Source organism: Nomascus leucogenys, chromosome 1a (genome assembly GCF_006542625.1).
Source record: "Nomascus leucogenys isolate Asia chromosome 1a, Asia_NLE_v1, whole genome shotgun sequence".
Lineage (NCBI taxonomy): Eukaryota > Metazoa > Chordata > Mammalia > Primates > Hylobatidae > Nomascus > Nomascus leucogenys.
Genome location: NC_044381.1, coordinates 29,695,618 through 29,710,144, shown reverse-complemented (window position 1 = coordinate 29,710,144; position 14,527 = coordinate 29,695,618). Strand labels below are relative to the sequence as shown.

At 46.7% G+C, this 14,527-nt stretch overlaps 1 protein-coding gene across 3 annotated transcripts in view; it reads right to left on the bottom strand.

The window, feature by feature from the left end:
* ABCA1 (ATP binding cassette subfamily A member 1) overlaps positions 1-14,527 on the bottom strand; it is a 147,369-nt gene that overhangs the window by 81,868 nt on the left and 50,974 nt on the right. The window contains exon 1 of one of the 3 annotated variants that reach the window (XM_030826715.1): positions 13,466-13,847. The exons of the other annotated variants lie outside the window; for them this stretch is intronic. The gene's annotated coding sequence lies outside the window, so the exon portion shown is untranslated. Of the gene's footprint in view, positions 1-13,465; positions 13,848-14,527 lie in introns of those variants that run through there. 3 annotated transcript variants of the gene reach the window in all.

The window sequence follows — 14,527 nt, the reverse complement described above, 5'->3', positions numbered from 1 at the left end:
GATGCTGATGCTGATGCTGCTGACCTGGGGACCATGTTTTGACAAACACTGGCAGAGTGCATTACGCGTATCAAAGTGCCTTCACAGACATGGTCTCATTTTCATTCCAAACATAAAACATGTGATACAAAGCTCTAAAACCCAGGTCTGCCAGGCTTTAGGAAAACACATAAACATATATTTAAACCATCAGCCCTATTAAATGATTTGATTGCTAAAGGATTTCATACAGAATCTCTCTAAATAATAGGACCTCTGGGTACGGTTAGAAAAGGCTTCAATCCAGTGCAACAAAACAGAAAAAGCAGCACTAAGAATCCAGAATTTCAGTCTCTAGAGTTGGAGGCTGTGTCTGGTGGCATCACTGCGCACCTCATATCATCTTTCTGAACCTCAGTTTCTTGATCTCCAAAATGAGAGGTTTCTGACCAGATACTTGGTAGGAGCCCTATGACTCTGAAACAGTATAGTTTTCCCTGACTCATTTCATTTGACTGTCTACCTCTTCTCCTTCCAACCCACTCTCCTAACAGCCTAACTTCTTTGTAATAAAGATAAAACCAGCTCATCAGGACCACATGAACTGAGCACACGGGGCCAGGCACTAAGCAACCTCTAGAGGGCAAACTTTGCAAACTGAAATCATTTACCAGAAGAGAAACAGGTTTGATCTGAAAATGGGGCTACAGTGTGAGGCTTAATGAGGACAGGAGTTAATCCGCGGAGCTAAGAGGGTCACATGCAGAGATAAAGTAGCAGGAGGGCCTGACAGCCCAGCCAGTGTCTCATCAATGCTGCATGATCCAGGTGTATTCTGCTTTAGGCAAACTTCAGTAATATTGAGTTACATAGACAGAATAAATTGAGCAAGATTTACATCGCTAGAGAAATGATTCACTGCTACCCCTCTGTGGCTAGCTCCTAGTTATTCCTCATGACAGCCAGTAGCTGTTCTTAGGCCCAGTTAGTGTCCCTCAGAATCAGTGCTCCTGCAAACTGCTACCTACCTGACGCTTCCCATCACATATGACTCTACACTGTCAGCATCAGGCTCTCTACTGCAGTTGTCAAACCTCAGAGCACCTAAGCTTCATTTAGGGAGCAGGCTAAAACGCAGCTTCTTGGGCCCAATCCTCAGAGATTCCGAAATACTGGGTCTAGAGTGCAGAGCCTACAAATCTATATTTGAATAAGCAAGCTTTGCATTTTTAATGTTGGGGGAGGGAGGTGTGGAACCACAGTTTCAGGAACATTGTTTTACTTGCATGCTGTCTCCACCAGACTATGCTTACAGGATAGGGAATATGTGTTCTTAGTACCACCAGTGCCCAGATCAGGCCTGGCACAGAATTACTGCCCAGTGAAGGGTAGCTGAATACTAAATACTAGGAGATGAGACTAGGGCTGACAAGGTTCCAAAAGTATCTGAGTACCACCATAGGAGATTTCCTTTTAGCTGATCAGGTCCAGGAAGAGCCCAGGGATGTCAGGACCATCCCCAGGCCACACCCCAGGAGTGAAAAGGACTTCTAACCACTAGAACTGCCTTCCCAGGAACAGAAAGCGACATCCAGGGTCACTTTCTGTTCTTAGGAGAAACAGGAAGGAAGGTGTAAGCTGCTAGCTTCAGTTGAGGACTGGTGTGAAAAGGCAGACACTAATCATTGTACAACCATGGAAAAAGCACCACCCTGGGAGTCAGAAACCTGGGTTCTATATCCGTTTATTTGTCGGGTCATTTCATGTAGTTGTGCCTCCAATGCCTTACCTATCAAATGAAGGGTCAAAAAAGGCCTCCGTGAAACCTCAACAGAAACAGAATACATGTATTAGCTAACCCTCACTGACCAGGCAGGCCATAGATTTCTCCTGAGCAGAGCCACAGCAATACATCATATTGCACCAGGGAACTTCAAAACAGCTCCCTCCTTCCCAAGCAGGGTGGCAGAAGTGTGGGAGGGTGACCCAGGCCACCCTTGCAATGGGCCTAGGTCATCCTGCTACACTCTCCAGACCAGTGTGTGCTCAGCATGTTTATAAGACTTCTGCTATGTCAACAGACTCTGAAGATGAGAACATCTGGATGTGATCAAGCTCCAACCTCCTATCAGTGAATCCCCCGGATGAGACATAAGAACCCAGAGGCTGATTAAACAGTCAACAACCCTTGGCTGTGCACGTGCATGGTGTGGTAGGTTCGCTGGGTGGGGAAGCAGCAGGGAGGGCCAAAGATCCTCGGCTACAAAGAACTTACAGCCTGATCACGTGGATATCCACCCGTGTAGGCTTAGACTCACACACTAGCACCAACCTGTGTGAAAACAGGAAGGCAACATGGTGTAGTATACTGGTTCTCAAACATGACTGCCCGTTAGACTCAGCTGGGGGCTTCACAAAAATCCCAAAGCCTGGGCCACACCATGGAGCAACTAATGAGAACTGCTAGGGTAAGACCCAGGCATCAGAATTTAATAAAACTTCGCTGGGTGCGGTGGCTCATGCCTGTAATCCCAGCACTTTGGCAGGCCCGAGGTGGGCAGATCACTTGAGGTCAGGAGTTTGAGATCAGCCTGGTGAAACCCCGTCTCTACTAAACATACCAAAATTAGCTGAGTGTGGTGGTGGGTGCCTGTAATCCCAGCTACTTGGGAGGCTGAAGCAGGAGGATCACTTGAACCTGGGAGGCAGTGGTTGCACTGAGCAGAGATGGCACCACTGCACTCCAGCCTGGGTGACAGAGCAAGACTCTGTCTCCAAAAAAAAAAGAATTTAATAAAATTTCTCAGTTGATTCCAGCCAAGTCTGAGAAACAATGGTGTGGGGGAAACATCAGGGTTTGGGACCAGAAAAACCTAAATTTGATACTGCACTCTCCTGTAAAATAGCTGTGGGCCGAGGCGGGCAGATCACGAGGTCAGGAGATCGAGACCACGGTGAAACCCCGTCTCTACTAAAAATACAAAAAAAAATTTGCCGGGCGTGGTGGCGGGCGCCTGTAGTCCCAGCTAGTAGGAGAGGCTGAGGCAGGAGAATGGCGTGAACCCGGGGGGCGGAGCTTGCAGTGAGCCGAGATTGCGCCACTGCACTCCAGCCTGAGCGACAGAGCGAGACTCCGTCTCAAAAAAAAAAAAAAAAAACAACAACAACAAAAAACAAAAAAAAAAATAGCTGTGTGATTGTGAGAAAGTGACTTTACCTCCCTGAGCACAAATTTTCTTAGCAATTAAGTGAAGGTAACAGTATCCACATTTCAAAGATATGAAGACCAGAGATATCATGGTAGGTGCTCAATATATGGTAATAATTTGTGATTACCAAAAAGGTATTTTCACTCAACTTTACCACTGTACAACAACGCCATTTATAGAAAAGATGGGGACACAGTCCCTGCCTTCGAGGAACTTTCAAGGCTGAAAGGGGAGATAAAGAGGCAAATCAATTCAAGAAGGCAGAAAGAAGGATAAGAAAGCCAAAAGGAGACAGTAAATGGAAGCACTGGCCCACGATGAGGTTTATCTGTAAGTGCTTCATGGCGAGCAACCAGACTGGAGCCAAGTTCTGGAAAAGGACAGAGTCAAAAATCCCTGGAAGCAGCTGGAGAGGAAGGGGTAAGACCTCTCACGATGACAACGACCAGGACATTTTGTGGTCATAATGTTATGCACATAGTAGATTCTCAACAAATGAATGAACAAGCAGATGATTAGAGAAGAGATTTCTCAAAACCTCAGATTTGGGTAGTAGGAAGGGGAGTCATAATGTTATGCACATAGTAGATTCTCAACAAATGAATGAACAAGCAGATGATTAGAGAAGAGATTTCTCAAAACCTCAGATTTGGGTAGTAGGAAGGGGAGTAAAAAGGAGAGGGTGAGGACAGAGTACAGTGGCTTTGTATCTGCTGGTCTCAGTCTTCTCCCCTATGTTGCTGGCAGGAAAATGGGTGGAAAGCCAAGAATATCAAGAAAGCCAGATGTCTGAAACATACCTTCTCCTTTTACCCCATCCTCATGACATGGCCCATGAGTCACCTCCTCCAGGAAGCCTGCCTTGGCCTTCCCACCCTCAAGCTGGGTTAGGTGGCCAGCCCTTTATTGTGACTTTTTTTTTTTTTTTTTTTTTTGAGAAGAGTTTCCCCCTTTCACCCAGGCTGGAGTGAAGTGGCCCGCTCTTGGCTCACTGCAACCTCCAAAGCCCCAGGTTCAAGCAATTCTCCTGCCTCAGCCTCCCGAGTAGTTGGGATTACAGGCACCCGCCATCATGCCCAGCTATTTTTCCTTTTTGTATTTTTAGTAGAGTTGGGGTTTTGCCATGTTGGCCAGGCTGGTCTTGAACTCCTGACCTCAGGTGATCCACTCACCTTGGCCTGCCAAAGTGCTAGGATTAGAGGCATGAGCCACCGTGCCCGGTGTTTTGTGACTCTTTTGTGCCCAACATCCTATGTTTCCCACTAGTACCACACAGATCAAGCTGCAGTCACCCATGTAAATATCCTGCTCCCAGAAGAACAGAAATTCCTTGAGGGCCAGGGTTTGTAATTCCAAAGCCAGCAGTGCCTGGCACAGAGGAGGCACTCAGTAAATTGGATGAACGAATGAATAGATGGAGGGATGAACTAATGAATGAATGAATGAATGAATGAATACAAATGAGTGAATAAATTAATGACCTGATGTGATCTGGGGAATTGCCAATTGCAGAGAAGTAAATTCACCTTGCAGCAAGTTGGGGAAAAGATGAAGCAGGACACATGAACTTGAAACAAACCAGGTAAAGAGGACACAAGAGTTCTGCTAAACCCACTCAGCCGTGACAGCCCAGGTCAAGAGGAGAGTCAGGTGAGTGGCAGCTAGAAGCAGAGTGGGGAACAGGAGAGAGGAAGGCTGAGTTGATTAAATGATAAAATGGAGATGACATCCACCTCATTGGACTGAGCTAGGTGTTAAATGAGAAGATGTACCTGCAGACCTAGTATAATGCCGGACATTGAGTAAGGTGCCCGGTAAAGGATGGCTAATATCATCATCATTTTCAGGAATGACTGATCTGAGCAGATTCATGGCTGATTTAACCTTAAAGCATATTCAGAACAGACAGGACACAGAAGTGGCTTTGGCAGCTAAGTTGAGATGTTGAATTTGTAATCTAAGGTATGCACATGTGTGTATATCTGTGTATTATAATACATATTGCCTAGCTGAGTTCCTAAGACAGAATTATTGAGTTCTTTCTGCTGATACTATCTATAAGGTAAAGGAAAGGTTGAAGCTGACTGACTTGTCTACTCATAACTTTATGAAAGAATAAATCAATCTAGTATTTTACAGGGAATCACCATGAATGATCGTATCCGCCAGTCACTGCAAGGACGGATATAGGTGGAAGATGACCTGGACGAAAGACCAATCATTCCACACAAGACAGGGAATACTTCCTGAACAGGAGAGTCATTTAGCCATTTAACTTTGGCCAATGAGTTAATGCGGACCTGGATTTTATAATCAGTAAAATGTGTGGGTTGGAGAAGATGATCTCTGAGGTCTTCTTACCTGACATGGAAAGGAACACAGGGCAAAACAAAATCAGCACTGGATACAGCATCACAGGGTCTGAATTCAAGAGTCAGCTCTGCCATTTCCTGACTATGTAATCATGAAGCTTACTTTTCCCCCTATTTAAATCTCCCTAAGCCTCAGTTTCCTTGGGTATAAAATGGGGCTAATATAGCACTTTGTGAGGCCGAGACGGGTGGATCAACTGAGGTTGGGAGTTCGAGACCAGCCTGACCAACATGAAGAAACCCCGTCTCTACTAAAAATACAAAATTAGCCAGGTGTGGTGGCACATGCCTGTAATCCCAGCTACTCAGGAGGCTGAGGCAGGAGAATTGCTTGGAGGCAGAGGTTGCAGTGAGCCGAGATCGCACCATTGCAGTCCAGCCTGGGCAACAAGAGTGACACTCTGTCTCAAAAAACAAAAACAAAACAAAACAAAAATGGGGCTAACAACATTCACAGGTTGTTGTGCAAACCAAAGATCAAGAACGTGAACGTGCTCTTTCAGGGGAAAAAGCTGACTTGCTCCAAGTGTTCGCTCGGGTAACTGGAAGGTATGACCTCTGTCACAGGATGTGGAGCTGGGCTACTGCTGCCAGCAGAAGAGAAAGTCACTATCCAGCAGAAGGTCAAGAGAGCTCTCCCACCACAGTCTCTTCAATACAGACAAAAATACTTTGATCTGCTGAGCTCAGCCTCCGTGGTTTTGCCTGGAGGAGCAAACAGTGGCCTATCAATTAGCCAAGAGCTTCGCTGTGTGCACTGTAAAGTGGGGCAAAGGAAAGGAAAAAGAACAAGAAACAGGTGAATTTTGTGTTTGTGGGCTGGAAGAAACGAGGCAGAACCTCAGCTTCTTGCCACACATCTAGGCCTCTGGGACCAAGCCGAGGAACCAGCTGGGACCTCTGGGACCCAGGTCCAGGCCTCTGGGACCAAGCTGAGGAACACACTTGCACGTGCAGGTGGAGGGGTGTGACGCGGGGTGGGGGTGAGGTCCTGCTTTCCCAGCCATTCAGTGTTCCTTCATTTCTCTGAGCATAGAGGACAAGGAAGGTGGGAGGAGGGAGGAGAGGGAGGAGAGGGGTGGAGGAGCTGGGGGGATGCTGGGAAAGAAGGAGGAAAGGAGAGGAGGGAGGGCAGCTCAGGAAGGTGGAGGAGGAAAGCCCTTCGCTGAGCTGAGCTGAGCCAGACGGGGTTACTCTCGGTCAGTGCCCTCCAGTCCCCAGCTCAGGTTTCAAGATCTGTCTTCTCTTTTGCTTAACATGAAAAGGAACCAGAGCAATCAGCTGCTTTAGAAGTGGGTGGAGGAGGCAAATGAAAAAAAAGGAGAAGTAGGGAAAATCACATCAGCATCCCAGGCCCAGATGGTCTTCTTCAATGGACCCCTGGGGTGGGGGTGGGGTGGGGCCTCCCAGCCTGCTAGGAGCTGCCAACTGGGCAGGGCCTGGGAGGGGGAGACAAATTCTAACTCGTGGTTTTAATCAGCCTGAGCTTGTCCAGCCTTATAAATAAGACCTTGAAACACTTCTCTGCTATACAAGGGCAGGTAACAAATACACTCCAGTGTCTTTATGGTATTTTTTGGTGTTTTGTTTTCCTGATGCTCTGCTGTCTTCTTGAAGAATAGATGCTGCCTGCTTCACCAATGGCTGAGCACTCTCTGGGAAGACCTGGTTGTTGGGTGCTGAGGAGAAGGGGTGAGGCGGGGTGATGCAGCTGCTCCTTCAGGTGACTCAGAGCAGGGGAGAGTAGGCCAGGGGTGTGTGGTGCACACAGCCTAAGGACACCCACGCTGTTCATCCCAGCCTGGGCTTTCCAACCCAGGAGACGCTTCCTTCTCTACAGAGAAGGCTCACCGAGGGATACCAAGACATACCCGAAAAAACTCAGTTCCAGAATTTTCCAGTTATGTGGTCTTGGGAAAGTCAGTTAGGCTCTCTGAGCCTCCATTTTTCTGTAAATGGAAGTCTAGCTTCCTACACGTGTGGGTTAAGTCATCACTAATGACACTAAGTGTGTTAAGTACTCTGAATGCTGACTCACACGTACTCCTTGAGAAAATACAAGCTGAAAATTAAACATGTTCAAAATAAATGCGGATAAAGTCATAGATGACAATCTGTGAAGAATTCCCAAGAGAAACCAGGATATTTGGGCTTATGCTCCCCGAACCTTCCGAGGCATTAGGAAGCCAGAGTCTTCTCTTTCAACCAGTGGGAATACCATAACTTTAGGAACCACACATTCCTTCTAGTATTTTACAAATAATATAAATTTGTATTAGTTCAACAAACTTCTGAATGGCTACAGTACCCAAAATACTAGTGTTGTGGTTCAAAGGGATAATATTTTTCTCAGTGCTCCTTGAAGGCAGGAGCCAGCCTATAACAAAAGAGGCACTGTGTAACAAAAGCCCTGCCCTTGCATTCTAAGAGGAGATGGCCAGAGGGTCAGGTGAGCAGAGCGGTGAGCCTCCAACCCTCTCTGCCACTCCAGAATCAGTCGGCACTGGAATCAGGGGTAGAACGAGACATTACTCATCTTCCCCCAGAATACTTTGCTAAGGCAATAGCGCACCTGCTTTGATTTGAACGTGTCACCCCTCAAAGTTCATACATTGAAACTTCATCACCAATGTGACAGTATTAAGAGGCAGGGCCTCTAAGGCGTGATTAAGTTATGTGAGCAGTGCCCTCACCAACAGCATTAGGGCCCCTCACAGATGCCATGAGGACCCCTATAAAAGGGCTTGAGGGAGTGGCTTCAGTCCATTCTGCCAGTTGACGAAATGGTGTTTGTCCCCCTCTAAGGATGCAGCAACAAGGCACCATCTTGGAAGCAGAGAGCAGCCTTCACCAGACACCAAGCCTGCCAACACCTTGATTTTGGATTTCCCAGCCTCCAGAACTGTAAGAAGTAAATTTCTATTGTGTATAAATTACTCAGTCTCAAGAATTTTCTTCTAGCAGCACAAACAGAATAAGACAATACCCATGTCTTACTGAGAAGAGGGAAGGTGGGAGAGGTTACTGGAAGCCCCTAGAATGAGGGTTGAAGACCCTGAATGGTAACAAGTCCCCCAAAGAGCCAGTGCAGCCCCAGAGGGAAAGGATATCCTGGTCACACTGGCCAGGGAGTGGAAGGGCACAGTCAGGCTGGCTTTGAAGCTCAGAAGGAAATGGAAGATAACACTAAGTCATAACATTGACCCAAATGAATTTTGGACCTGAACAGAAAGAGAAGAAGAAACAAAGAACCAACATCAGAAAACGCAAGAAGATAGCTGAGAAGAAAACTCCGCCTGAAGACCAGAGCGGCAGAAAGATGAGAGAGGACACCTGGAAGACAAAAGGAGTGAAGAGAAGGTAAGAGATAGAAAGCATGAAGAAACAGAGTCCAGAAACAGGAAAGACTACATCAAACAGAAGGGGCAGAGAGAAAAAGAAAAGAGAGTTCGAGGCATTCAGTTCCCAAGGATGAGCTGCTCTCTGACTGAAAAACAGGACCACACACTTCAAACACCACACAACATGGGACTAGAATCAGCCTGCAGGGCCCTGAGAAGTCCAGGCACAAATAGAGCGGAAAAAGATGAGTTTACAAGTTAGGGATGAGCCGGGCGCGGTGGCTCAAGCCTGTAATCCCAGCACTTTGGGAGGCCGAGGCAGGCGGATCATGAGGTCAGGAGATCGAGACCATCCTGGCTAACACGGTGAAACCCCGTCTCTACTAAAAATACAAAAAATTAGCCGGGCGTGTTGGCGGGCGCCTGTAGTCCCAGCTACTCGGAGAGGCTGAGCCAGGAGAATGGCGTGAACCCGGGAGGCGGAGCTTGCAGTGAGCCGAGATCACGCCACTGCACTCCAGCCTGGGGGACAGAGAAAGACTCCGTCTCAAAAAAAAAAAAAAAAAAAAAAACAAAAAACAACAACAACAACAAAAAAACAACAACTTAGGGATGAGATGAGATTCTTCCTAAGGCTGGTCTAAGGAAGAATTAACATGCCCAATGTATAAATAGTTTAATTTTTTTCTAACTTTTAAAATTAACAAAACGTATTAAGGGACACAGTAGTGCTTTGTGGGCACAGAAAAGTGACTCATATTTACCAAGCATTAGGCACACTGTTAGCATTATTTTCCAGAATCTTTAAGAACAGCCTATAAAGAAAGGTATTATTATTATTCCCATTGTTCAAATGAGGAAACAGATCTGGAGAATATCTTGCTCAGGGTCATAGAACAAACAAGTGGTAAATTGGAACTCAAACAGCTTTGACTGCAAAGCTTTGGTTCTTTCCACTATATCAGCAATTTAATGAGATGTTTTAAAAATGCTGCATAGTGATTTTGGCCTCAAAAGCTGGGGATGGCACCTATGCTTCCTAATGTTGGAATAAGCAACATGGCAGCATAGTGTGGGCAGAAAATGCTGAGCCTGGGAGTCAGACAGACCCCGATTCAATGTACAACTTTACTCTGTAATCTTGGACAACAGACATTACCCTTTTGAGCCTCGGTTTCCTCATCAATGAAATAAAGATAATAATACTAATTTGCCCCTGCTAGTGCTGTTTGAAGCCTTCCATGTCATAACATATGAAAAATGTAAAATGGTATCATTATCCAGTGCAACTCAGTCTGTTAAACAGTGTCACTCTGAAATTGCCTTTTGGTGCCTCAATGCAACAGTGACAGGAGGACCAGAAATGGGAAAGCTTTCAATGAGAAACAAACTGGACTCCCAAATTGCTCTTTGCCACCCACAGAATAAATAAACCTTATACTGGAAAAGCAGGAGACACGCAACACTGTTCTTGAAGTTAACAATTCAAAACTTTTTAAAGGCAGTCTGATATTTATGGGGGTACATGCTGCTCTATAATCGAATGCAATTGTGTTTTCTATTCTTGTCTGAGTAAGCTGACCTTTGATTTGATTTAGTTCAAGCAATATTTCAACATTGCAGTGGAGCGTTGCTCCCCACCCCCACCTGCTTACAGCCCAGCTGGGGCCAGGCCCTTGCCCTGGATGGAAATCAAAGACCTGATTTCTGAGATGCAGCCTGGCTTTGACAGGTCTGGGAAAACTCATGGTAGTGGAAAGGTTTCCAAATATAAAATTCTAAGGCCCCAAATCAAAACTTTTGACAAGTGCATACGTACAGAACGTGAATTGCAATCACCTAAAGATTCCAAAGAATTTCCATTTTGAGGATATAATGTTGACACGTGTCACCAGATCTCCCAACAAGATGACACACTGGGGGCCCACAAGGACAGAAAATATAGTCTGAGGCTGTAACCTCAACTTTAGCGGCTGCCTGAATGGGTGAGGGGGTTCAGACAGAAAATGAGAAATGGCTGTGAGTCACAGGATGTTGTTTCTAGATGGGCCTTGGGAAACATTCCATCGGTGCCTGAAGCCAGGAAGTGGAGTGAATCTGGCATTTCTTTCAGAAGCTCTCTTGTCTCCTTTCTCATCTCAGCCAGCCCATGCCCCATGTCCTGTGACTTTAGGGAAGCTTCTGGCTACCCAGAACTGCTCTCTTTAGGATATAACAACAACAGACCATGAGAAACTGGAATTCTGGTCCTATTACTGCCCCTTGCCAGCTGTGCTTTCTTAGGCAAGTTACTTGGCCTCTCTGAACTTCAGCTCCTTCATGTGTGTATCCCCTACATTTTATGATGATTGTAAAAATGCAGTGAGCTTAAGAACAAGCCTGGTACCTATGCTGGGCCAGGCACTGTACCAAGTGCTTCCCCTTATTAGTCCATTAATTTGCCACAATAGTCCTGAGGGAGGTACTATTGTTATCCCATTTTGAGGAAATTGAGGCACAGAGACGTATGGAATTATCCAAGGTTACACAGCTGATAAGCATCAAGCCAAGATTTGAACCTAGGCAATCTGGCTGCCAAGTCTGTTCTCTTAACACCAAAGTATATTTCCAGGGAGTATTTACAAGATGTTAATTTTCTACCCACTTCCTTCAACTCCCTGCCACAGCCAACTATCTTGCCATGTCACCAAAGCCACCCTGCTCCCTGGAGCTCATGTCTTTTTGATTTTCAAAAATCAAACCAGAATCAAAGGTCCACCCCACTGAGTCCTTAGTACTATCAGCAAATAGACAGCCAGAGAGGCATGACCCTTTTCCCTAAGTAGAATCCAGCATAACCCTGGGGACTAATTTCCAAAAAGTATTAGTCAGAGCCATATCAGAAAGGCCAAACAGGCTAGGCATGGTGGCTCACACCTGTAATCCCAGCACTGTGGGAGGCTGACGCACCTGAGGTCAGGAGTTCAAACACGGTCAGGAGTTCAATTGGCCAACATGGCAAAACTCTGTCTCCACTAAAAAATACAAAAATTAGCCAGGCATGGTGGCGAGTGCCTGTAATCCCAGCTATTCAGGAGGCTGAGGCAGGAAGAATTGCTTGAATCCGGGAGGCAGAGGTTGCAGTGAGCCGAGATTGTGCCACTGCACTCACTCCAGCCTGGGCGACAGAGTAAGACTCCATCTCAAAAAAAAAAAAAAAAGAGCGCCGGGCGCAGTGGCTCACACCTGTAATCTCAACACTTTGGGAGGCTGAGGCAGGTGGATCACAAGGTCAGGAGTTCGAGACCTGCCTGAGCAACATGGTGAAATCCCGTCTCTACTGAAAATACAAAAATTAGCAGGGTGTGGTGGCACGCACCTGTAATCCCACCTACTCGGGAGGCTGAGGCAGGAGAATCGCTTGAATCCGGGAGGCAGTGGTTGCAGTGAGCCGAGATCACACCACTGCACTCCATCCTGGGCAACAGAGTGAGACTCCGTCTCAAAAAAAAAAAAAGAAAGGCCAAACAAGCCAGATTCATGCGCCATGGACATAAGGGCAGTGGCAGCTGAGCCACTGACTCCACACAAAAGTCCAGCTGAAGGGAGAGAGAAACTCCATACTCGAGGCACGATGTCAGGTTGCTGCCCGGGATCTCTCTGCCAGTCCTGTCCCTTTCTGCCCCTTGACCTCAGCAAGGTGATATGTCCTCCAAAGGGGTCATCTCCAGCCCAGTGACAAAATGCCCAAAGGTATTTCTTATCTTTTCCTGGCAAAATCCTTATAAGCTTCAGAGAGCTCCACATCCTTAAAAAAAAGGTATTTCAGAAGCCCCCAAATCAGGAGCCATAGCAGGCCAGTTGCAGCCCTAGTCCTCACTGGAGAAGGCCAAGATAAGGAACTCCAGCCCATGGCAGAGAACCATGTAGGTTGTGCACTATCCGACTCAAATCATCACAGTTCTCATGGAGAGTGCCATTCACGTGGACTGCGGTGTGTATGCACCCCCAGAAACATGTGACTTGTCAGCCCTAGGAACAGCTTGAAAGCCATCCCTACTTGTTCTAGCCATATTCAGCAGGTCTAGAAAATGATCTCTGCAGTCCCACAAAGAACTCACTGGGCTTCTGGAGTCAAAAGGTACTGGTGTGGCCGTAACTTTGGACAGGGCAAGACACCTGCAGAGCTAAGATCTTGCTTGACTCAGAAGTTGCTGAGTTCCATGTACAGTAGAGAGAGGCTACCTGGCTTCCAGCCACACCACAGAATCCATAGCCCTGCCCACACCACTTGGGTCATGCCAGCTAAAAAAAGATGGAGAACTTCCCCCAGATGCCCCACAAGTCTAGGAATTGTTTCTAGACCAGCATAAGCAATGGCAAGGCTGAGGGATTGGCTATGGGGGATGTAGCAGTGGACAAGGGCCTCGCTAAGTGTGGAAACGGGGAACAGAGGGAAGGTGGGGAACTTCTCAGAGGGGATGTGAGGATGGCCTACCCCAGGAAGGCAAGAGGCTTCAGCTCCAGCATATGCACTTCCCAACTATGAGCCAAGTAGGACGTCCCAACCACTGCAAGGAGGTACCTGCTCAAGAGGGGACTGTGTCCACAGTGCAACCTGGAGTTGAATGAGAGTCTGTAGTCAAGATTTCAAGATATGGAAGAGGAGCAGGCCTTGGGACCAAGTGGATGTCTGAGCGGAAATGTTCAGTAGGAAGCAGGCTAATGAACCCATTAGGTATCACTAAGCAATACATTTTAAGTAGCTGAAAAGGAAATATACAGCAAAAATTAGACAGCAAAGGGTCTCCTCCTTCTCCCGCCCAGTCATGATTCTCAGCAGCAACAACCCCATCAGAAAAGCCTTAGCTTGGGCCAGTCTGCTTCTCACCCCACCTGAGAATGCCAGATTCACCACAGAGGGGGCACAGCGATAGCAGGTGGCTTGGAGTGGGGAGCGAGGATGACTCCAGGGCAAGTGAGGAAGCTTTGGAAGAGGAGTAGTGCTTCTTGCCCCACCATGCCTGGCAGGAGCAGATGCAGGTGGGGGCCTGAGGCTGACACAAGTTGGTAGGGGGCTCTCTTTAAAAAAAAAAAAAAAAAAAAATAGTATTTTTTTTAAAATCCTATTTGCAAACTTTACAAAAACATACCACTGTGTAAACATATTGCTAAGACCCCCAGGGCTATGAAAAATAAAGTAAATATTTTTAGCTTCCCAGTAAATCTACTTGAGGCCTCTGGGTTCATGGCTGCCCTTCCAGAAAGCTCTGGGAGGCAATTTTGTGAAAGAAAGAAGGCCAAGACTTTTTGAAGAACTTCTGTCATCATTATTATTCATAGGCTCTGTTGACCTGGGTTAACACAAGGGAATAAACTATATAATACAATTTTTTAAAGCATTTTTACCTGACCCTCATAATACCCCGTGAAGGACAGGTATTTTATTTTCTCCCACCTTCATTCCACAAAGATTCACTAATGGCTCACCATGCACCCACTACTGTGCTGGGGCTTGGGATGGAACCATGAGCAAGGGGCCCACCTTGCCCTCAAGGGGCTATAGTACTAGCAGACAGCCCACATCCTTGGGTAGTCCCAGGTTATCCCCCATCCAAGTACTGACCAAGTTTCTGGGCTGAAGCAT